Genomic DNA, 23,107 nt, shown 5'->3' with positions numbered 1-23,107 from the left:
CTGCAGGTGTCCGAATTGATCTAGAAATGGTAAAAGCAATATAGTCCCTGGTTGTTCCAAGATCAAAGAAAGATATCCAATCCTTTTTGGGCAAAATAAATTTTGTGAGGAGGTTTATTCCAAATTTTGCAGAATTGGTGAAGCATGTAACCTCCATGTTGAAGAAAGGGTCAGAGGTTAGATGGACTGATGCAGCAAGAAAATCATTTGAGTCTATTAAAAAAGCTATTATGGAGGCTCCCACTTTAATAAGCCCAGATTACAACAAGGAGTTCCATGTATTCTCATTTGCCTCTGAAGACACTATTGTAGTAGTTTTATTGCAAGCAGATGAAGAAGGTTCAGAGTGTCCGGTGGCATTTTTCAGCAAGAACTTGAGGGATGCTGAACTGAGGTATGATATTATTGAAAAACATGCATATGCCGTTACCAAATCCTTGAAATCTTTTAGAGTTTACATTCTGCATTCCAAGATAATTGCATATGTACCTTTTGCTGCAATAAAAGATGTTTTAACATAGCTAGATGCTGATGGAAGAAGGGCTAAATTGATTGCAAAGCTAATTGAATTCAATATAGAACTGAAGCCCACCAAGCTGGTCAAAGATCAGGGTCTTGCCAAATTATTGGCTGAAGAAAATTGTAGATCATTGGACATTGATTTCCTATGCACAATTGTAGAAATTGGTCAGACAGATAAAGAAGAGGAAGCAGCTGAACTAGATAGAAAGCAGCCAGTGGCAGAAAATCTAGCTTCTTGTGATTGGTATTCTGCAATAATTAATTTCTTGCTAAAGCTAGAAATCCCTTCAGGATTTACTCAAGGTCAAGCCAGAACTATAAAGCTTAGGGTAGCTAAATATTGCATTATTGAAAATCTACTCTATTGGAGGGATCCATCCAGAGTGCTTTTGAGGTGTCTGGACAAAGAACAGTCAATAGAAGTTATGCAACAATTTCATTCCAACATGTGTGGTGGGCACCATTATTGGAAGACTACAACCCACAAAATTCTCAGAGTTGGGTACTATTGGCCCACTTTATTTTCTGATGTATTTTCTTTCATTAAATCTTGTGACAGGTGCCAAAGATTTGAAGGAAAACAACAGTTGAAGTCCCTACCCTTAAAACCAATACATGCAAAAGGTCCTTTTCAGTAGTGGGGCTTGGATTTCATTGGAGAAATCAATCCACATTCCAGTGGCCAACACAGATGGATATTAATAGCCACTAATTATTTCACTAAGTGGATTGAAGCAATTCCTACCAGAAAGGTTGATCATAATGTGGTCATGAAGTTTTTGACATAGAACATCTTCAGCAGATTTGGTTGTCCACATAAACTAGTCACTGATAATGCAGCAGCTTTCACGGCAAAGGAATTGGTGGAAATATGTGATTCAATGGGTATTAAACTGGTTCATTCCACCTCATATTATCCTCAAGGAAATGATCTGGCAGAATCCTATAATAAAAGCTTGATAAGGATACTTAAGAAGCTGTTAGAGGACAATAAAAAGGATTGGGATTCAAAGCTCAAGTATTCACTGTGGGTTGACAGAGTGAACATTAGAAGATCCACAGGGAATTCTCCTTTCAAGATGGTATATGGTACTGAAGCTATATTCCCAATTCAACTAACACTCCCTGTGGCAAAATTCATTCAAACAGAATAGAATAAGGAAGAAGAAATGGCAAAGAGGATCACTGATTTAGCCGAAGTACATCAGATTAGAGAACAACTGGTTGAAAAGGCTGCAACACATCAGAGAAAGATCAAGGAAGCCTTTGACAAGAAGGAAAAAACAGATCATTTTCAAGTTGGTGACTTGGTTTTGAAGTGGGATGCATTAAAAGAAAAGAAAGGTAATCATGGGAAGTTTGATGCTTTCTGGATAGGCCCTTTTATTATTTCACAAATTCAAGGGAACAACACCTTCATACTGAAAAGTATGGGAGGAGAAGTAGTTTTCGATGGCCCAGTTAATGGGCGTTTTTTGAAAAATTATGTTGTTTAAGGTCCTTGGCCTTAAAAGTTGTAAATATTTTGTTTTCATCAGTTTTGTGTAGGTAAAGTAGACTCCATGCCCAATGGAACATTAAGAATTTTTGATAATTTGTTTTCATCAGGAAGGCATTGATCTGCAGGTTCTTGAGACCTCACAGGGAGGATCTCATCCCCAGAAGGAGCTAGTGTTAGCTCTGCTATGTTCTTTAGCATTTGATGGATAAAAATAGGTTGGGCAGTGCTGGTTTTGGTTGCAAAGGGCTCACAACAGTTCTTCTCTCTTTTCTTTCATTTTCCCTATAACCCCATAAAACCCCATTAGCTCTGTTTCACACCAACATTTAGTGTTAAACCCATGTTTCCTTAGCTCCCAGGTGCTGGGGTTTAAATGTTTTAAAACTCTGATGGCGTGACTATGCACCATAACCCGCCCTTTCCTTATCACTCCGCTTACACTCTTATAACTCCTGACAACTCTGTTTTCCTTTACATTTCTTCACAAACTCATTTAAACCCCGATAACCCGACCGAGCGCCTTTCGCAAACCTTTTCATGTCACATCAGTTTTAAAGAGCACGTGCATTAATTCCCCGCCGTCCGACACTCCACCTCGTGATCCGACGATATACGCTGCTCTCGTTCCCGCAAATTGCATAAACGATAGCCTGTGGGGAAAGCGATTTCCCGCTGGACCCACCAGCCACGCGTTGCTCATTGAACGTGCTTGCACCCCCGCATAAGGATACTGCCTACCTCTGATGAGTAGTGCGGGGAAACTACCATCTGCCCAAAACCGCTTTCTCGGTTGTTAATTTCCTCACAGCTTCCGCACCCATCGACTGTCCGATCGTCCATCCCAAGATCCAACGGTCCTCGATCTCCCTACTCCCCTATCTTCCGATATCCTTCGTCAAATGATCTCCGTCGTTCATATATCTGATCCGAAAGCTCGTATTTGCTCTGCCCCGCGTCTTCCCATCATCTCCCACCATGAGATCTCAGCCATCTGTCCACTTCATTCAATGGCTAGCATTCATTCCTAGGCCCTCGTTCATTTGCCATGAGGTTTTTGTGTTTTTGGCCTGTCCTGTGCACGCGAAGGAGGAAGGAAGCCATGATCCAGTACTCTGCGCATTGAATCCTCAACAACCACATTCAAAGAGTAGCATGGCCAAGAAACAAAGGATGATCCTCGAGCAATTCATTGCCTACAGCAGTTATTGAAATTTATTCAAACAATACTCCACCTATTCAGGAAGGAAAACAAAGTACCAATGAATCTCAAATTGATTTATTAAAACACAGAGTTTGCAGCAAAGACCCATATTAGATTGTAAATGTGGTTGGTGGTCAGTTATGACCCCTCCAGGCATATCATAGCAGATTTTTTGTAATCAACCTCCATATATACCCAGAAACAAGATGTAAATGAGTTTGATGAATGTTATTTTGATGTAAAGTTCAACTTTTGGAGACTGTAACTATTATGATACCTGCAGCTTCTGGTCTTCATTTTCAGCTAATACAAGCTTCTTTTGTTGTCAATTTCTCACTTTCCACTTCTTCTTTGTTCCAGGCTGTGCCTGTTATGCATTTTTCATGTGCTCTTGATGTTTAGCATTAGAGGGGCTGTCATCCCACCTCTGTGTTAGAATCTAGTAAGTATTATTGAATGTGTATGTAGGTTTCTGTTGTTTTAATGTCAGAGAGCTGTCATCCTATCTGTGCATTAGGAAATAGATTTTTAGACCTCTTCACTGGTTGATGCTGGCCATCACATAGTCTTGTGCATCTGCTGGTGTGATCAATATTCTCCATTTCCACTTAATCCTCAAACTGTGAGTAATTGGTGGTCTAAAGCCTTGTAGTCTGGGGGTGTTCACCCATGTCTAGGGTTAAGCATAGTAGAAGTGGTTATCTGGCTTGAATATGCATCATTCCTTCCATTCATCCACCCTTTTCCAACATTTTTGTTGAGTTTGTAATGTTCCCGAGCATCTCTGATATACAACCTAGGATAGTTTCTTGGGGTGATAACAAGAACATCAGGGAGTTAAATATAAACTTGAAATTCAAACTATATAGAAGGATAGGCATGGGTTCCACTTAACATTATTCTCTTTTGGTAGGATAAACACAAATAGCTCTACTTACCACTAGGGTTTCGATAGACATTTTCCAATGGTCATATTATGGGATTCATTAACCATCCTTTACCCACTTTTCCACTTTCAAAATCCTTTCGGGGCCATCACTTGTTTGTCAATACCTGCTTAGGTGTGTACCTCAGCTCTTTATCAATGCATCAAGCTTGATATATATATATATATATATATATATATATATATGATCATCCGCACTTCATGTAAGAATTTTTTGAGTGCTATACTTTCATATGATTGAATGGGGCACAGTCATGGGTTACACCATATTTTTAAACTACTTAAGCAAGGTTGGGGCTTGCTATGTCAACCGGTACTCTGAGTCTAGCAACAGTCCCTACTCCAACCAGCTTCCCAAACAACCTGTCCTTCCAGATTAGCACAAGGACTAGACATTTTATTTTCTTTTAAATAAGTCCTTCCAGTTTCAGGCACAAGGACTAGAGCATAATTTAATTTGCCACAAGATATATGACAGTGACTTAGCCCATTAAAGGAGGTTTACTTGCAGATGATGGATATCAGAAATTTTAGTGTAGTGGGTGGAACCAATGGAGGATAACTGGAAACCCTATAAGCAAGTATAAGCTAGGTCTGGGTAGGACCTTTCAAAATGCAGTGTTCCACCATGCCATTCTAGCTGTGGTTATACATTCTTTGTTTTATAAGGATGTCCCTACATGCTCAGGGTATCTGGCTATCAACAAAATCTACCTAGTTCCCAATAGTTGCCAATGAGTGGTTTTGATTTGAATTTTACCCCGATTTTTCCAACTTTCAAAGGCTCATCAAAAGGTTCATTTGACTTGCAAAGTAACAATGAATTTAAGATTTGTAGACTCTGGTTTGTAGATTTCTATGGTGTGGTTTTTGAGAAAATGAATCGGTTATTCCACAGTGTTCATCTTTTATTTGTCGATGTTTCAAGTCCTAATGATGAGTCTTGGTCTAGACTCGAAACGTCGACAAATAAAAAAATTTGCAGACTCATCAAAAGGGTAGTGAGGGAAGCAAAATGTTGAAGATGATGAGTGAGGGAAATCGAAAGAAAGCTATAAAAGGAAAAAATGAAACTGAAAGACCGAAATCAAATTGTTGAAAGAAACTAAAGTTCAAAAAACAAAAGAAAAAAAAAACTTGCAATAAAAATAAACTAGGTTAACAGAAAATAAAATAAATCCTAACCTACTCAGGAGGTAACCACCATGTGGTGGCTACTGGAAATACCTCTTAAGATGCTGGCCATTAACAGGGAGCTTTTCAGTCTCTCCCTGTAAAGTTTTCAATCTGTAGGTTCCCTGACCAATTTTTTCCTCAACTTGGAACGGGCCCAGCCATAAGTGTTGGAATTTCGTGTGCTTGCCTTTCGGCTCACTCAACTTGTCCCATTTCAAGACTAGATCTCCGACTTGGTAATATTTTTTTCCCACTTGATGGTGATCAAACCATCTCTTCACAATCATTTGGTGATTCCTAAACTTATTTCTAGCATTATCTCTCAATTCCTCCAACCTCACCAGTTGGTTGATGCTCTTTTGAAGTAAGCCTGAAGGGGTCCCTCTCGAAGCTTGGGAGAGCTGTAAAGAGGGAAGGGCAATATCGAGAGGTAAGATCGCTTCCTATCCATAGACGAGGAAATATGGGGAGTTTCCTAATTCTACTTTTGGGGTGACTCTATTGACGCAGAGGGAATTTATTAGAGTGTTATTCGAATTTCTCTGGTTGTTTGTAACATATTTACGGATTATGCAGACGAGGTTTTTATTTGATGAATCTGCAACTCTGTTTCCTTGGGGGTAATAGTTTTCATCATACCTTATCCGAATTGATTTATCAATAACAAATTCAGTCAATTCATTAATGAAAAGTAAGAAGCATTATCAAATATGAGAGTGTCAGGAATACCAAACCTATTGATAATGAGCTTCTCAATAAAATATATTACCTCATCTTCATTAATCTTCTGGAGCGGGATGGATTTGGTCCATCTAATGAAGTAATCAGTTACCATGAGTATATACTTATGCTGTTGTGAAGATTTCGGAATGATCTCACCTATGACATGCAGGCCCCATTGCTGGAACGAGCGATAAATCATAACAGGCATGAGGGGAATGGCTGGCTTTCTTTCTCGCCTTGCGACAGTTTGACATACCCTATACTTCCGAGCGTAGGCATGTGAGTCTCTTAAAACTGTGGGCCAATAATATCCAACTCTTAATATTTTGTGAGCAGTGGTCTTCCATCGTAGTGACCACCTACTGGGCCATCGTTCATTTCTTCCAAGACATGATTTGCATCACCCTTTTCCAAACACCTCAGCCAAACTCCATGATAATTATTCCTATATAATATATCCTATATAATATATCATTGGCTAAGTGGTATTGATTAGATTTTAACCGGAGCACTCTTCTCCTTGATGCATCCATATGCTCAGGACATGATCCTTGGGTTAGATAAAAATGTATGTCGTAATACCAAGAATCAAAGTCTAATGGGACTTCCAATATTTCGCGCTCATACATCAACATCTCATTGTCCCATTCGGGCTCCTTCTGAAATTATTCTTGCGCACCCGACGTGCACTGCGCTTATGGTTCCTCCGAAGTTCCTTCTTTATCTACTAAGGCTTCTGCTGCAAGCTTACACAATCCCTGCCCTCAAACTATCTTTGCCAGCTTAATCTCAAGGTCATATTCTTGAAGAGCATTCATCCAATTCCCTCTTCATTCTCCCATTTCCCTCTGTACGAAGAGGGTTCTTACAGCAGGGTGGGGAACAATTACTTTAGTCCTAGCCTTTAGTAAATAGGGGTGGAAATGTTTCATGGCCTTAAAAACTGCAAAACCTTATTTCTCCACATCTGGGTAATTCAGTTCTACTCCCTGAAGATTGGAACTCATATAAGAAATTGGGACTTCATCACCACTATCATTCTTTTGGGTGAGGATTGCGGCATATGAAGTATCAGAAGCAGAAGTATACAAGAAGAATTCTTTCTCAAAATTGGGGCTGACCAATGCAGGAGCCTCTGTGATGGCCTCCTTAATTCACTGAAATGATCTCTTAGCTTCATCGCTCCATCTATACATGACATCTTTCTTCATCATTAGTTGAATGGGATGCACTATTTCCATGAAGCCTGAAACAAATTTCCTTACGAAATTAATCTTCCCAAAGAAATATTGCATCACCTTTTTATTTGCAGGAGGTTGGATTCTCATGATGGTCTCTATTCTCTCAGGATCGATAATAATCCCTTCCTTAGAAAGGATATGACCCAGTAGCTTCCCTTCTGTAACTGCGAAAACACTCTTCTTGGGATTCAACGATATTCCATACCTTCGGCATCTTTCGAAAATCTGCTTCAAGTGATAAATATGATCCTTTTTGTGATACGAATACATAGTAATTGGTGAGAACCAGTATTTCAGTAATAATGCTGCAACTCATGGGCTGCCTACTTTACTCTTATCAACCCGGTAGTTCGTAACAAACTTGGAGCATCGATGTTGTATGCACAAGTACTAGTTCTTACTGTAGGTTGTCACTTGGTCAGACAGCGCAAGATCACTAGGAGCTCAAGCCAACTTATATGGATTCTATAAGAAGCTCTATATGTGATTAAAGGACAGAAATATTACTCTACAGATGCTACTCTAACTGCAGAAAGGAGAAAGACTGAAATGTAAAGCAAACCTAGTAAACCCTAATTAACCAACTAATCCTACTTTTGCAGAAAGCACTATGAGAACCATGAAAGGAATTCCATTACCTACTCAAGGAAGTAAACAATATCTAACTAAGCTATTTGTGGAAGTAAAAAAGCAAAAAACATCTTTTTGGATTTTTATGTGAATTTGACTGCATATAATTTATTATGTGTGAATGTGGCAGCGAATAGGTGGCGTTGGAGGGTAGTCTTGGGACTTGAGAGGATGTAGGATGGTGTGGATGGGTCCTAGTAGGTTTCAGGTGGCCTTCTGGAGGCTTTTCCCACACTCGGCCTTCAAAATAAAGCCTATAAGAAAATCTACAAGAGGACACAAGAAATCTACAGGAGGACACAAGAAATCTACAGGAGGAAAACAAGGCAACTACAAGAGGCCTACAGGAGGAGGCTGAGAGTAGTTTTCATTGTTTTGGGGGTGTGAGAGTGGGTGGAAAAGGTGGATGAAGGTTGGAATGAGGTGTTAGGGCACCTAGGGTATACCAAGAATCACCAGGAGAGAGGAAGATGATTGGGTTTGCTCAAGGAGGGAGGAAGAAGTTCTATGGAAAATACAAGAAACTAAGGCAGAATTGAGGTGAGATTTGGGTGACCTCTAGGGCATGGATCAGATGGAGGATGGGATGGACGATAATCTAGCCTACTGCTAGAAGATATCTACTGAAAAGGAACTGATAGTCAACCAATAAGATCAAACAAGCAATGAAATGAGTGCATCTAGAAAAATAGAGTTTTGCATAAGAATGGTCTAAACTATGATCTATGAAAGGAAATGCTGAGAAATGCTGCAAGAAAGGAAAGCATGAAAGAATACTATTGCAAATAAAGAAATGATCATGATGAAGAAGATCTGAAGCAAAACAAAGTTTTACTATTAACCTACTAAAAGCTGCAAACACTAGAAGTCTTATGAAGGAGGTAAATCTATGTTTTTGGGGCAACAAGAGGGTCTTTTCCTCAAATCATGGTCCCAAAGGGAAGAAGAGAGGCCAAGGCACTGTTTCTAGCCTTTTGAATCTTCTCTTTATCACTTCTTAACATGCTATAGATAGCAAAAATGGAAGCAAACCACTGAATCATCAAAAGCAACCTATTCTTAACCATAAAAGAAATACATCTAACAACAACCTAATCTACAAACTGAAATAAAACATACAAATAAAAGTAAAGAGGAGCTTGGCTGCTTGGATTGGGCCCTAACCTAAGAGCTTTAGCCCTCTGAGATAACTCAGTGCTAGATAAAAAAGGATTCCATCTTTATTATCAAAACAATATCAATATTACATGAAACTGTCACAAAATAGTAATCTCGAAGTTGGAGCGGAGTTTACATAAGCAAAAATCCAACAAAAATCCAACCCTAGTGAGGCCGTAGGCCTCTCTACTTATACAAATGAAGCTACCAATAGCTTCCTTAAAATCAGGGAGGCTTGGCTCCCAAAACTCGAGATAATAATCAGTCATCCTCCACTTGCTCAACTGCCTTCTAGTGCATGATTCAGCTACTTGTACTCTGAGCTGAATGAAGGGGAATTCGAAGTGAGGAGTAATAAATGAGGGGGATTCCCTGCTATAAGTCCTCTCCTTTTTCCCCTTCGAGTTATTTCTTCCATTTTCCACTGGATCTTTGACTTTGACCTCGAAATTCATCAATAATCTGCATTAAACACATGTTAGACCACATGGCATCATAACTAACTCAACTCACTCCATAAGCATAAATATAGTCAGAAAAGCATACAATAAGCTAATAGAATGGTTGATTTGACTAGGTTAAGAGGTAAAATGAGCCCATATAATTAGCCATTTATGAGGCTCATCAATAACGTCGTCCATGTAAACCACTATTGATTTGTTAATCAATCCTTGGAAAGCTATGTCCATAGCTCTCTAAAATGTGGAGCCTGCATTAATAAGACCAAACGACATCTTATGATACACGTAGGTGCCGCATTTAGTGTTGAAAGTTGTCTTAAGTTGATCTCCATTCGACACCAACACTTGATTATATCCCGAAAACCCATCCAATAAGGACAACATTTTAGATCCAGAAACACATTGAAGAATGTGTTCCATGGAAGGGACATGATAGTTATCCTTCTGTGATGCTCTTTTCAAGTTCCTGAAATCGATACATAATCTAATGTCTCCATTTTGTTTTCTTACTGGCATAAGATTGGCCACCCATCGGGTGTGCTTGACCGGAAAAATGATTTTAGCATCCAGCATTTTGTTCAACTCTTTCTTTACCAACGGTTCCAGACTTGGATGCATCTTACGAAGCTTTTGTTGGTAAGGCTTAATATCCTTTTCCAAAGGAATCACATGCTGCATGATGTCGGTATCAAAGGTTTTTAAGTCATCATATGTCCATGCAAAGACATCCTTGTACTCCTTAAACAGCTTGACAAATGCAGCCTTTTCTTGTGGAGAGCATCCTAAGCCCAAATTAACATTCTTTGGGTCTTTTTCGGTTCCAAGTGTTATGGCCTAAATCTACCTCAAGCTAAGAAAGGTAGGATCTAGGGTAACATCAAACCATGCTTAACCTGGTAGCTAGCCCTACCAGGTCGGGAGAGGGCTCTCTCCTTGTCAATCTTAGGAAAATATGATCAATAAATCTTGAGATGACTGATATGAAGACTAATTTTAGGCTAGGTATATGCTCAAAGGAGTTTGATTGAATTTTATGTTGGTTTGCTGGATCAAATGTGAAAGGAAGATTTGGGTCCGGGGAATGGACTCAGTCTTGCAGAGGTTTCTATGGGGCGAGGTAGGAAAATGATTTAATACTTTAAATTGAGTGAAATGGAGAGTCTTAATACTGGTGAGGAGTTGGAGAGGGCATGAAAGTCTCAAGAATCCTCTTCAAACAGTTGAAAACATGTAAGACCAAATAAACCCTAAGGTAGAGCACTGTAACATCAATGATTTCTACCTTTATCCTTGATTTATTTAGTTCAGCTGAAAAGAAAGAGATGATGGCATACATAAACATATGTAAAATTGAATCACACAAGTAAAAAACAATACCAAATCAACTTGCCACAAGAATCCCACAAAATGCTGCAAACCCTGGTCTATTCCTTTGCCAAACTGCAGAGATGAATGTACAATAATGCTCAAAGCATTCACAAGAGTCCAACCTTCTACCAAAGTCCAACCCCTACACTATGAAATTCATAAAATATATACATTTTCTCATCCTTGTACTAAGGGAATTGAGCTCAACCATTTTCTTCAAAATAGAATCAGTTACATTAAACTTGGACCGAATTTATGAAAATAGGTGTTGAAGATGAACTCGTATCTCCTAAACCATAGCACTTGTTACAAATATGAAAGAGGTATTTGTAGATAAGGTCATTTTGGAGAAAAACCTCTCTCAAATATTGGAAATTAGTTTCCAGTTGCGTGTAATTTGTGCCACAAAATCATCTCTAAAACAGAAAATCATTAAAACTTTAAATATGTGAAAATGAGGTGTAAATATCTAGTCACATATCCCAATTCATGACACCTGTGAATAAAATAAAATAAGTTTTTGTTATATGGCTCATGATTAACAAAAAAATCCTTGGGTTTTTCAAAACTACTTTCCATCTGTTGTAAAATGTCACCGCACTAAAATGACTAAAACAGTGAAAAATATGAAAAATTTGCTTTGTTTTAATGTAGGCTCCAAATATCAATGTATATCTCCGACATAGTAGCACCTGTGCATAAACTGAAGGAGGTTTTTGTTATTATGTATGTGATGAAAAAAAACCTCATTCACTTTTGAAAAATTCATTACATTATTTCAGAAATTGATTTTGTACTAAATTTGTCATTGTGTGTAGCAACTGACCTCAGAACATGCATAACCAAGAATCACTCATTCATTTCGATCATATCTTCTAATCCAGGAGCCGGTTACGGGAATTTGATATACCGTTGGAAATATTTTCCGAGCTTCTTCTAATGGACACACTTTTGGAATGTTTTGTGCTGAACATCATGTGCAAAACATCTAACAAAACTAGACATAGTAAGAGCTCATGTTGATCCCTGGTGATAGGCTGCGAAGACTAGAACTAACACCAAGATTGACCAACTCATACTTCATGGATGAGCTGTGCATTTTGTAGTTAGTTGGCTTCTTAAATTTATCATACAAGTCATGAAAGTGATCCATCTTGAAAATTGATTTGGGAATTATATTGGATTGATCTTTTTCCTCATCCTTACTCTCATTCATAAGTCTGTCATGCTCTTTTTCATCAATGAATGCATTTTTGAATGTCTTCTCGCAATGAAAGAACTCAAGGATTTGCTCATCACCTTCAAATGCTTACCAATTTGAGATGTTATCAGGTACATATGGTTTGAAAATCAATTCAACATAATATTTACTCTTGTTTAATCTAAGATCAGGCAAAAGTTTTGAAGCCATACAAGCCATTAGATCGGCATCTTGCTTTTGCCTCGAGGTATGTATGTGATATTAAAAGAATCAAAAGTATCAATTAAGCTCCATACCTCATTCTGGTAGCTTACCAGTTATGGTGAATTGCAATGTATCCTTTTCCTTACCTGGTCGACGATTATCCGCGAGTCACCAAAAACTTTAAGATTTTTCACCTTCATATCAATGGCTTTCCTCAGGCCCTATAGTAAGCCTTCATATTTTGTCGTGTTGTTGGTGCACATGAACTCCAATTGGATGGCCATCAAATGTTGGTTCCCTTGTGGGTCTATGAGGATGCTTCCAGCACCTGCACCCTCTAAGCAGCTAGAGACATCAAAGTAGAGAGTCCAAAAGATAGAATCTGATGCTAGATTAATTGAACTACTTTCTACAAAATTAGTCCTATCATCTACCATATTACAGGGTAGCTCATCAGTTGGAATATCGGGGAGAGCTTCTAACTGTGTGTTTTTTGCAGTTTCTTCAACTGTCTGATCCGAATTGGATCCTTGAAAATTATCAGAGTTCTATGACTGTTTCAAATTATGTCAGAATCCAAAATCTTGTGAACAATGAGCTATCAGGAAGGACCTCTGGACAATGGTAGTTGTAGCCAGCACGGAACAACGAGGAACTTCGGTCAAAGCGCGCTGACCGTTAGCCCATGGAGACCGTGCAGTGGCAGAAATTAACAATTGGGGAGTCCAGATCAAAAAACAGGGCCATTTCTGATATGCGATTAGTGCAAAATAGTAATCGTGTATCGTAGGATAAAAACCTTAGAGAAGGAAAAGCCCTGACACCTCGTCATGTGAAAAACATGGAAAATCATGTGGAAATACTCAAACCGTCAGAAGGCGGGCCCCGCACCCAAAACCAGCGGGATATCGCAAGCACTTTAAACAGTAAGTAGGTTTGGCAGGGGACCGTGCGATGCCATACATTGAATGGCACGTTTCCAGCGAATGAGAGAGAAAATGCTCTCATCATAGGGTAACGGTCGAGCAGCTCACCCATGCAATAAAAGTGATGACCGTAGGATCTGGAGGCCCCAGATCAACGATGGAGAATCCACCTGATGGAGGACCGGATTCGGTGGAAGAATACGCTGAGGAATATGAAATTTGGGGTCCGACATGACTGCAGAGCTGGCGGATGAATCATTTCACAGAATAACTAAAATGATGACCATTCGAGGAAGAGCTGGCACTTAGTTCGTGAGGGGACAAGTGGCCACCTCTCTGTGAAACGTTACACAGTGGCGATGAAAAAAAAGGGAATTCCAGTGGACAGAGGCAGGCGATCCGAAGAGCCGGAAGAGGAAGCAAACAGTCACAGGATAGATTGGCTTTAAGCCACAGACAAACAAAGAGCAGAGGGGATATAGAATAGAGAGTGAAGCAAGAAGTAGAGAACAGAGAAGTCGAGCTAACCTGCATAGCTAAGGCAGCATCGAGCAAACAAAATCGAGAAGGCTTGAGAAGTTCAAGCAATCCCTATAAGGATAATAGATTGGACTCATCCCATTAAGACCAGTTGAGTTCGAGACTCGGTAAGGGGGGGTCTGTGTACTCTAGTGGCTTGGGGAATCCAAGTACCACCCTACTAAGTATCGTTGTTACAGGAGACTCAAATTGAGCTCCTCATTGTAAAAGCTTTGCTTAAAGACACAATAGGAAAAGGCCACCACTGAAAGCTGGACCAGGAGACGTAGCCCAGGAGGATTGGGTGAACTCCTTATTAAATTGTTGGGTTTTTGCATTTTCTTGTTGTGTTTCTCTTACTGTTTTCCAATGCTTGTGTATTTCACAATCTTATCGGTCCGTTGCTTAAAATAACATAAGCATATTCCAACGCATGAGTCTGTAATACCTACATTAATTAACTGAGATCATTCATAAGTGATTTCAGATCAAGTGGTATCAGAGCTATAGGTTGTTAAGGTTAGACACGCTTGTGCTAGATTTAGCTATTGAATGATAACTATATCAAAGCTCAAATTAGGAGAAGGAGAGTTGGTCAAAACTAATCCTGAAATTGGAAGATTCTATCCTCTGAAGAAAATGTCGGAGGAAGGTTCTGTGGGGCTAGACCCTCAATTTATAGATAGTTTCCTGGACATAAGGTCCATGTTAGAGGAAATGTATAAAGACTTTAGAAAAGATGAAGATTCATAAGGCTCCAAACAAGATAAAGGAGAAGAAGAGTCTCTCCTCCATGACCACTCGAAAGGCAAGGGGAAAGAAGAAAGCTTTCTCACACTTCCTAATAGCCCTGAACATAAAAAGAAGACATATTTGATTAAACTAGATGTTAAATTTGATTTACCAATATATGATGGAGAGTTGAATGCAAAAAAGCTGGACAATTGGATTAGACAAATTGATGTTTATTGCAGAGTGCAAAGTATCGATTAAGATAAGAGCAAGATTCAGCTCACCAGCCTACGCCTTGGAGGCACTACATTGGTTTGGTGGGAAGGTAGGACCCAAGTTGACATGAAGAGACATGGTAAGACTCTTTCTGTCTGGAGTGAATTTGTTTCTATAATAAAAAAGAAGTTCTATCCACTGGCCTACATGCAGCAAGCCATAATGAGCTAGAAAACTCTTTGACAATTGAAAGGGAAAAGTGTACAAGGTTACACCCAAGAATTTAGGAAGAGAGCTTTGATTCTACAAATCTCAATAGACTCACCCGAGGCTCTGTTGAAGTACATCGGTGGTCTACAAAGCTATATGAGGCACACTATCCTCATGTTTAATCCCATTAGTATAGATGAGGTATCTGTTCAAGTTACGCATCTAGAAGCTAGAGGAAAGAATGGGAAACCAGAAGTTGGGGGATAACCCCAACCCACTGCAAGCAAGAATAAGGGGAAAGAAAACATAAATGGAAAGCAAGGAAGGCCAACACTGCACAGAAAAGCAAGTATTCATGCACTCACTGTAAGAAGGATGGGCATGACGATGAGCATTGTTGGATTCTGCATCTGGAGCTGAGACCTAAGAAGTTCGAGGGCAAGAAGAAGAAGACTGTTGTAGCTATTCAGAAAGATTTGGGGTCGGATTCAGGAGATGAAACAACCATTGCAGCCATAGGTATAAAAGTTAAGAATTATGAAGCATCTACTAGTAATTCTGCACAATCTACTATTGATGAAGAAAATGAGAGAAAAAGACATGAGCTTTTCCATATTCAAGTTATTTCCAAACATCAAAAGATCGATACTTTGTTTGATAGTGGCTCACAAGTAATTTTAATTTCTGAAGAAATTGTAAAGAAGTTGGGATTACTGACTACACCTCACAAGAAACCATACACATTAGGATGGTTAAGTGATAAAGCACAACTACGAGTGACTAGACAATGCAAGATTAAGTTTTTTTTTGGGTCAACATTTGTAGATGAGGTTGAGTTAGACATAATTCCTTTGGATACACGTGGAATTGTTTTAGGAAGTCCTTTATGACAGAAAAGCTCTTTTCTATAGAGTTGAGAAAAAGTATCTACTCGTTAAAGATGGAATCAAAGGCTTTGTAAGAGCTCATAAGCTCAAGAATAATTACACCCTCATAAACTCAGGGCAGATGAAACAAATTTTAAATTCATGCAAACAATTTTTACTGATGGTTTTAAAGGAAAAGAAACATGATAAAACCAATGTATTTGAGGGCTGTGATACTAAATAGCAAGCTGATTTAGAAAAAGTTGTTTCAGAGTATGATATCTTGTTTCAAGAACCTAAAGGTCTGCCACTCAAAAAGGACATAGTGCATAATATTAATTTGCAGCAAGATGCTCCATTGCCTAACATTGGAATGTATAGGTTGTCCGCTTTAGAGAATGCAGAAATCAAGAAGTAGGTGTAGAATTTCTCGAGAAGGGGTTCATCAGACCTAGCACATCACCATGTGGGTCACCAATCGTTTTGGTGAGAAAGAAAGATGGCTCGTGGAGAATGTGCATTGATTACCAAGAACTGAATAAGATAAAAATAAAAAATCGTTATCCCCTTCCTCACATAGATGATCTATTAGATCAATTGAAAGAAGCTGTTTATTTTTCCAAGTTAGACATGCATAGTGGATATCATTAGGTCAGAGTTGCAGAAAAAGATGCATGGAAGACTGATTTCAAAACAAAGTAGGGATTGTATGAGTGGTTGGTTATGCTGTTTGGCTTAACTAATGCTCCTGCTACTTTCATGACAATAATGAATGGTGTACTAAGACCTTTTCTTGATGATTTTGTTATTGTATATCTGGATGACATTCTGATATTTAGCAAAATGTGGGAAGAACATTTAAAGCATGTTAAGCAGGCACTAGATGTTTTCAAAAGAGAAAAGCTTTATTTAAAACTTTCAAAATGTGAATTTGGAAAAACATCCTTGAATTATTTGAAACATATAGTAGGGGGTGGTGAATTGAAGGTAGATCCCTCTAATGTGGCAGTCATTGTAAACTGGCCTAAACCCAAATCTGCTATAGAAGTTAGGAGCTTCTTAGGAGCAACACAATATTAGAGAAAGTTCATTTCTAACTTTTCCTTAATTGCAACTCCCTTACATGCTTTAACAGGATTGAACAAGGTGTTTCAATGGGGAGGCAAAGAGCAGAAAGCCTTCGACATCTTGAAAGAAAAGATTAGTACAACACCAGTACTAGCACTGCCAGATCTTCAAAGACTGCTTGAGATCCAAATGGATGCGAGTGACTATGCCATGGAAGCAGTGCTGATATAGCACGGTAAACCCATAAGTTATCATTCTGAAACATTTAATGCTGCAGTAGTTAACTATCCCACATATGATAAAGAATTGTATGCATTAGTACAGAGTGTGAAAAAGTAGAAACATTACTTAATGGGAAAAGAGACAGTGTTACATACTGATCATTAACCACTTCAATATCTACACTCCCAAATTAAGTTGCAGCAATCAAGACACTATAGATGGATGGGTTTTCTACAACAGTTTCATTCAGTCATTAGATATAAAAAGGGCATACACAATAAAGTTGCGAATATGTTATCTAGACCCATTATAAATGCATCTACTATACTTGCATAATTTTGTGTTACATGAGAGCTACATTGAACAATATGCTCAAGATATAGACTTTAAAGATGTATATGCAACTTTAAGTCAAGGCAACTGAGTAGAAGAATTGGATTATCATATTAAGGATTGACTCCTATATCATTGTGGGAAGCTATGCATTCCACAAACTGAAAGAGTAAAGATAATTCAAGAAGCACACACTTCTCTAATATTAGGTCACTTTGGGTTAAGTAAAACAGTTGCATAGCTACAAAGATTTTTTTATTGGCCAAAAATGAACGAGACAGTTTCTAGATATGTGAGAGGGTGTACTATGTGTGCTAAAAGCAAGCTCAGTAATAGAAAACTAGGCTTGTACACTCCATTACCAGTTCCTTCTCATCCTTGGGAAAGTGTTTCCATGGACTTTGTTGGAGGATTGCCTAAATCTAGGAAAGGTCATGATTATCTGTATGTTGTTGTGGATAGGTTCAACAAAATGTGTATTTTGATACCTTGTAATAAACAGATTACAGCTGAACAAACTGCAAAATTGTTCTTTCAACATGTATGGGTTCATTTTGGATTACCCACTTCCATTATATCTGATCGAGACACCTGATTTGTGGGAAAGTTTTGGTCAAGTCTGTGGGAACTGATGGACACCAAACTAAGGAAAAGCATAGCTTTCCATCCACAAACCGATGGCCAGAGAGAATTAGTCAACAGGACAGTGATCCAGTTACTCAGGGGATATTGCAGTAAGCATCCTAAGCTTTGGAATGAACGTTTGTGTTATGTGCAACATGCTTACAACCGAGCCAAACATTCTTGCACACAGAGATCTCCTTTTGAGAAATGTTTTGGTTTCACACCCAGGTCTCCCTTGGATTTTGTCTTTGGTAAAGACACAATAGTTGAGGGACACAACGATGTGGACAAGGCAACTAGGTTCATTGACCAAATCCAAGAGATCCATCAGGAAGTACAGGAACAACTGGAAAAGAGACAGGCCAAATACAAGAAAAGGCATGACAAGCATCGGATGGAGCATAGTTTCCAAGTTGGTGATCAAGTTTGCCTGTATATCAGCAAGGACATGATGCAAGCTGAAGGTAAAAAGTTGAAACCAATAAGGTATGGAACTTTCAGGATCCTTGAGAAAATTGGTGAGAATTATTTTCGCCTTGATTTGCCAGCTTATATGCACATCTACTCAATCGTCAATGCAGACAACTTGAGACTATTTGAACCTTCGTTAATTGAAGATCCTGAAGAAGAGAGTCAATTGCCTTTTATTGATGACCTGCTACCTGAATATCTTAATGAATTGCAGGAAGACAGTTCTGGACAGGAAGGTGAGAACAACGCGCAGGGGAGATGTTGAGTACCTCAGAATTGGCCTTAGGGGTTCAAAGCCAAGCATTGCAAAATGGATAGAGATTGGACAGGTGAGAAATTTTTATCCTCACTTAGTCGATGCTTGAAGACCAACTTTTGGTGGTCCAAAATCTTTTTCAGTGGGAAGGCTGTGATCCGAATTGGATCCTTGAAAATTATCAGAGTTCTATGACTGTTTCAAATTATGTTAAACTCCAAAATCTTATGAACAACGAGCTATCAAGAAGGAACTTTGGATAGTGGTAGTTGTAGCCAGCACGAAACAACGAGGACCCTCGGTCAAAGCACGCTGACCGTTGGCCCATGGAGACCGCGCAGTGGCACAAATTAGCAATTGGGGAGTCCAGATCAGAAAACAGAGGCCATTTCTGATACGCGATTAGTGCAAAATGCTAATCGTGTATTGCAGGATAAAACCCTTAGAGAAGGAAAAGCCCTGACACCTGGTCATGTGAAAAGCAGGGAAAACCGTGTGGAAATACCCAAACCGTCAAAAGGTGGGTTCCGCGCCCAAAACTGGCGGGACATCGCAAGCACTTTAAGTGGTAAGTGGGTTTGGCAGGGGACCGCGTGATGCCATACACTGAATGATGCGTGTCCGGCGGATGAGAGAGAAAACCTCTCTCATCGCAGGGTAATGGTCGAGCAACTCACTTGTGCGATAAAAGTGATGACCGTAGGAACTGGAGGCCCCAGATCAAAGGCGAAGAATCCACTCGATGGAGGACCGAATTCGGCAGAAGAATAGGCTGAGGCATATTAACTTTGGGGTCTGATATGACCACTAAGATGGCAGATGAATCATTTAACAGAATAACCGAAATAATGACCGTTCGAGGAAGAGCTGGCACTCAGTTCGTGAGGGGACAAGTGGCCACCTCTTTGTGAAACGTTACACAGTGGCGATGACACAGAAGTAGGGAATTCTAGCAGACAGAGGCAGGTGATCCGAAGAGCTAGAAGAGGAAGAAAATAGTCACGAGACAGATTGGCTTTAAGCCATGAACAGACAAAGAGCAGAGGGGAGACAGAATAGAGAGTGAAGCAAGAAGTAGAGAACAGAGAAGTCGAGCTAACCTGCAGAGCTAAGGCAACATCGAGCAGACAGAACCGAGAAGGCTTGAGAGGTTCAAGCAATCCTTGTGAGGATATCGGTCAGGAACTGAGTACCAGATTGGACTCATCCCATTAAGACCAGTTGAGGTTGGGACTCTTTAAGGGGGAGCCTGTGTACTCTATTGGCTTGGGGAATCCAAGTACCACCCTACTGAGCATCGTCTGTTACAGGAGACTCGAATTGAGCTCCTCATTGTAAAAACTCTGCTTAAAGACATAATAGAAAAAGGCCACCACTGAAAGCTAGACCAGGAGATGTAGCCCAGGAGGATTCGGTTAAATCCTTATTAAATTGTTGTGTTTTTGCATTTTCCTTTTGTGTTTCTCTTACTATTTTCCAATGCCTATGTATTTCGCAATCGTATCAATCTATTGCTTAAAATAACATAGGCATATCACAACGCATGAGTCTGTAATACCTACATTAATTAACTGAGATCATTCATAAGTGATTTTAGATCACTGTCTCTACATGGAATTCTCCAAAATAAGTTTCCATGGCACAAATGTCGAAACTATAATTCCCAAGGATAGAGTTGGTAAACATTACTAGCTCATTGGGGCCATTTAGCTCAGTGACTACATACTTTATGTATATTTCTTGATCAACTCTTAGCATATCACTTTTTCCTTTCTGAGGCAACAAGAGATGGGACCAATCAGTTGAGAAATATGCATTCAGATTCGCTAACCAATCCCTACTCAGAAGCATCCCATATGCCTCAGGCATGTCGACTACAACTATGTCAATGAATTGTGTGTATTGTGGTTTGGCAGTCATACGAATCGGTACATATTTCAATTCCCCAATGAATTTTACATTCATTATGTCCAGTTGCATAATTTGATTTCCATTTTTCTCGGGCACTACATGGAGTCTTTTAGCAATAGCGTAAGGCATAACATTGATCGAGGCACCAGAATCTACTAGGAAATTGTGTACATCCGTATTGATTATTTCAAATGTGATAAGGAAAGGTGGAGTCATGGACTTTGATTTCTTTCCTATCATGGCTGCACGAACATCTTTAGGCGTTCTATTCATTTTTGACAGAGTGGCTTCCATAGTTGGTGGCATTTGAGATGCACTAGGTTCACTAACAGGTCTGGGCACCAAAGTTTTGGTTTGGCTATTTGAATTGGTGGGAGGTTTTCAATTCCGTTCATTCATAGCTTTCAAAAAAAAAATCTATTTGCTGCATTAATTTTAAGAAATCGAAGTATGTGATATTGGCTCGAGATTTCATAAGATCATCCACAATGTTGTAATCAATGTTATAAATAGGGTAGGGCAGAGTAAACATACCAGTTTTTCCATTCTTAGGTGGGAATTTACCATTTTGAGTTGCTTTCGTTGCACTTGGTGATGTAGTATCCTTCTTCGAAGAGCTAACGACTGGAGTACTCTTGGAATTACCACTGGCTTCATTCTTCCCAACAGGAACCTTGGGAGTGGATGCCTTCGAAGGGTGAACGTCTTTCTTTGTCTGGTCCATAGGCTTCATTACATCCGCAATTGGTCCTTTACTTCGTGTGTGGATTTCATTAGTGTGAATTTCTTCTATACTGTCCTCTTCGTCGTCATCATTCCCATTTGCATAGAAATCCCACAGTACATTGATTTGAGATACTTCATCACTGGGCTCCTCTACTTCGTAATCTTCCTCATCTTCCTGCTCTTGCTCCGAATCCGCTATAGGTTCATCTTTGGTGAGAAGTGATCCGATAAGAGCCAGGTCTTCCATATTTAAAATCCCTTCATTAGGCGGAGTGGGCAATGCAAGTTGACCCTGGCCACCTTCTGTTTTCTTACGATAGAAAGGTTTGAAGGACTTTTTGTTGTTATTATTTCCTCCATTTCCATTGGCACTTTCTATAGAATTCCTCTTCATATCGATGACTGTGTTCGTCAATTTCTTAATGATCTGATGCAAACCCTCCACATCGGTGGTATCCTTTTCTTTGGTCTCAGTCACTTTATTACCATTTCCATTATTCTTCTTTGATGGCTGAGGGGCTTTCTTTTCTTTGGCTGCATGATGACACGCTGTGAGACTGATCATTTCATTTTCAACCTTTACTGCTTCATCAATGGCACCCTGCAAGGTTTGTGCATTACTCCTTTTGACCCACATTGTAGTGGGTACAGGAAGAGCAGTGATGTAAAATTCCATGAGCACTGCATCAGTAGGTCTAGCATTAGCCGGGATTCTATTGAACAAAGTGTTGAACCAGATGTTAAAATCCTTAACCTTTTTCTTAGTTTCTAATTTTAAATGTGATAATTCTAAAACCAAGGCTGTAGGCCCTGTGAAAAGCATCCCATGAAGTGATCGATCCAATTCTCAAGCTAAAGTACCATGTAGATACTACACCAATTAGAGTAAAATGAAATAGATTACATACCACATCCTCATCTTCTACCCCTAACATGCGCACAACTAGGAAGAAAGAGTGTATATGGTTGTCGGATGTGTCTCCCCACTCAGGGTCGAACTTGGGTAATACTCTTTCTGCATTCTTTGGCAAGGCATGCTGCTGCCTAGGTAGTGCCACAGCATCTTGTGCAATCCAGGGAGGGAGTCCTCACGGAGGGGGTGGGGGTTGCTTCCCACTAGGAGGATTGTTCGCCATATTATGATTTGGGAAGTTCTGGTTGAAGGGCTCCTCTAGGCGCTCCTCGTTAGGATCTTCCAAATCAAGATAGGGATGACTGGTTCCTTGATTTTCCGAGTACAGATTATCTCTAGAGAGGGGATCCTCAGGAATTTTCTCCCAAGGAGTGTCGATGCTTTTTAGAGACTCTATCACGATATCTTGAAGAGAAAGGGTGACAGATGTTTCTTCACTTATGGAAAAAATTCTTGGCTTTCTTTGAGCTGTCAGAGGTAAAGAATGAAATATGGGGAGATGAGAGAGGGAACACATCTAAAAACGAGTGAGGGCTCTGACTATTTGTTCCTGAGTGACGGGATGCTCCCACGGTCTCTCTTCCTCAGGTATCCCAAACACGGAACTCAAAGAGACATCTGTTTCTTCAAAATGATGCTCTTCCAAATGAGTGGAAGGATCTTAGACATCGGGTGAAGGAGAAGGATGGGAAGCAAAAGTTTTTGGAAAACAAGAAATAGAGGAAGAAGTATTCCTGGCGGGTGGTGAAGAATTTGGGGTTAAGGGTTTCCTATGTGGAATA

Source organism: Pinus tabuliformis, chromosome 4_2 (genome assembly GCF_031772625.1).
Source record: "Pinus tabuliformis cultivar Carrire ecotype Pingquan chromosome 4_2, CPIR1, whole genome shotgun sequence".
NCBI classification, from domain to species: domain Eukaryota; kingdom Viridiplantae; phylum Streptophyta; class Pinopsida; order Pinales; family Pinaceae; genus Pinus; species Pinus tabuliformis.
This window is presented reverse-complemented; position numbering follows the sequence as displayed.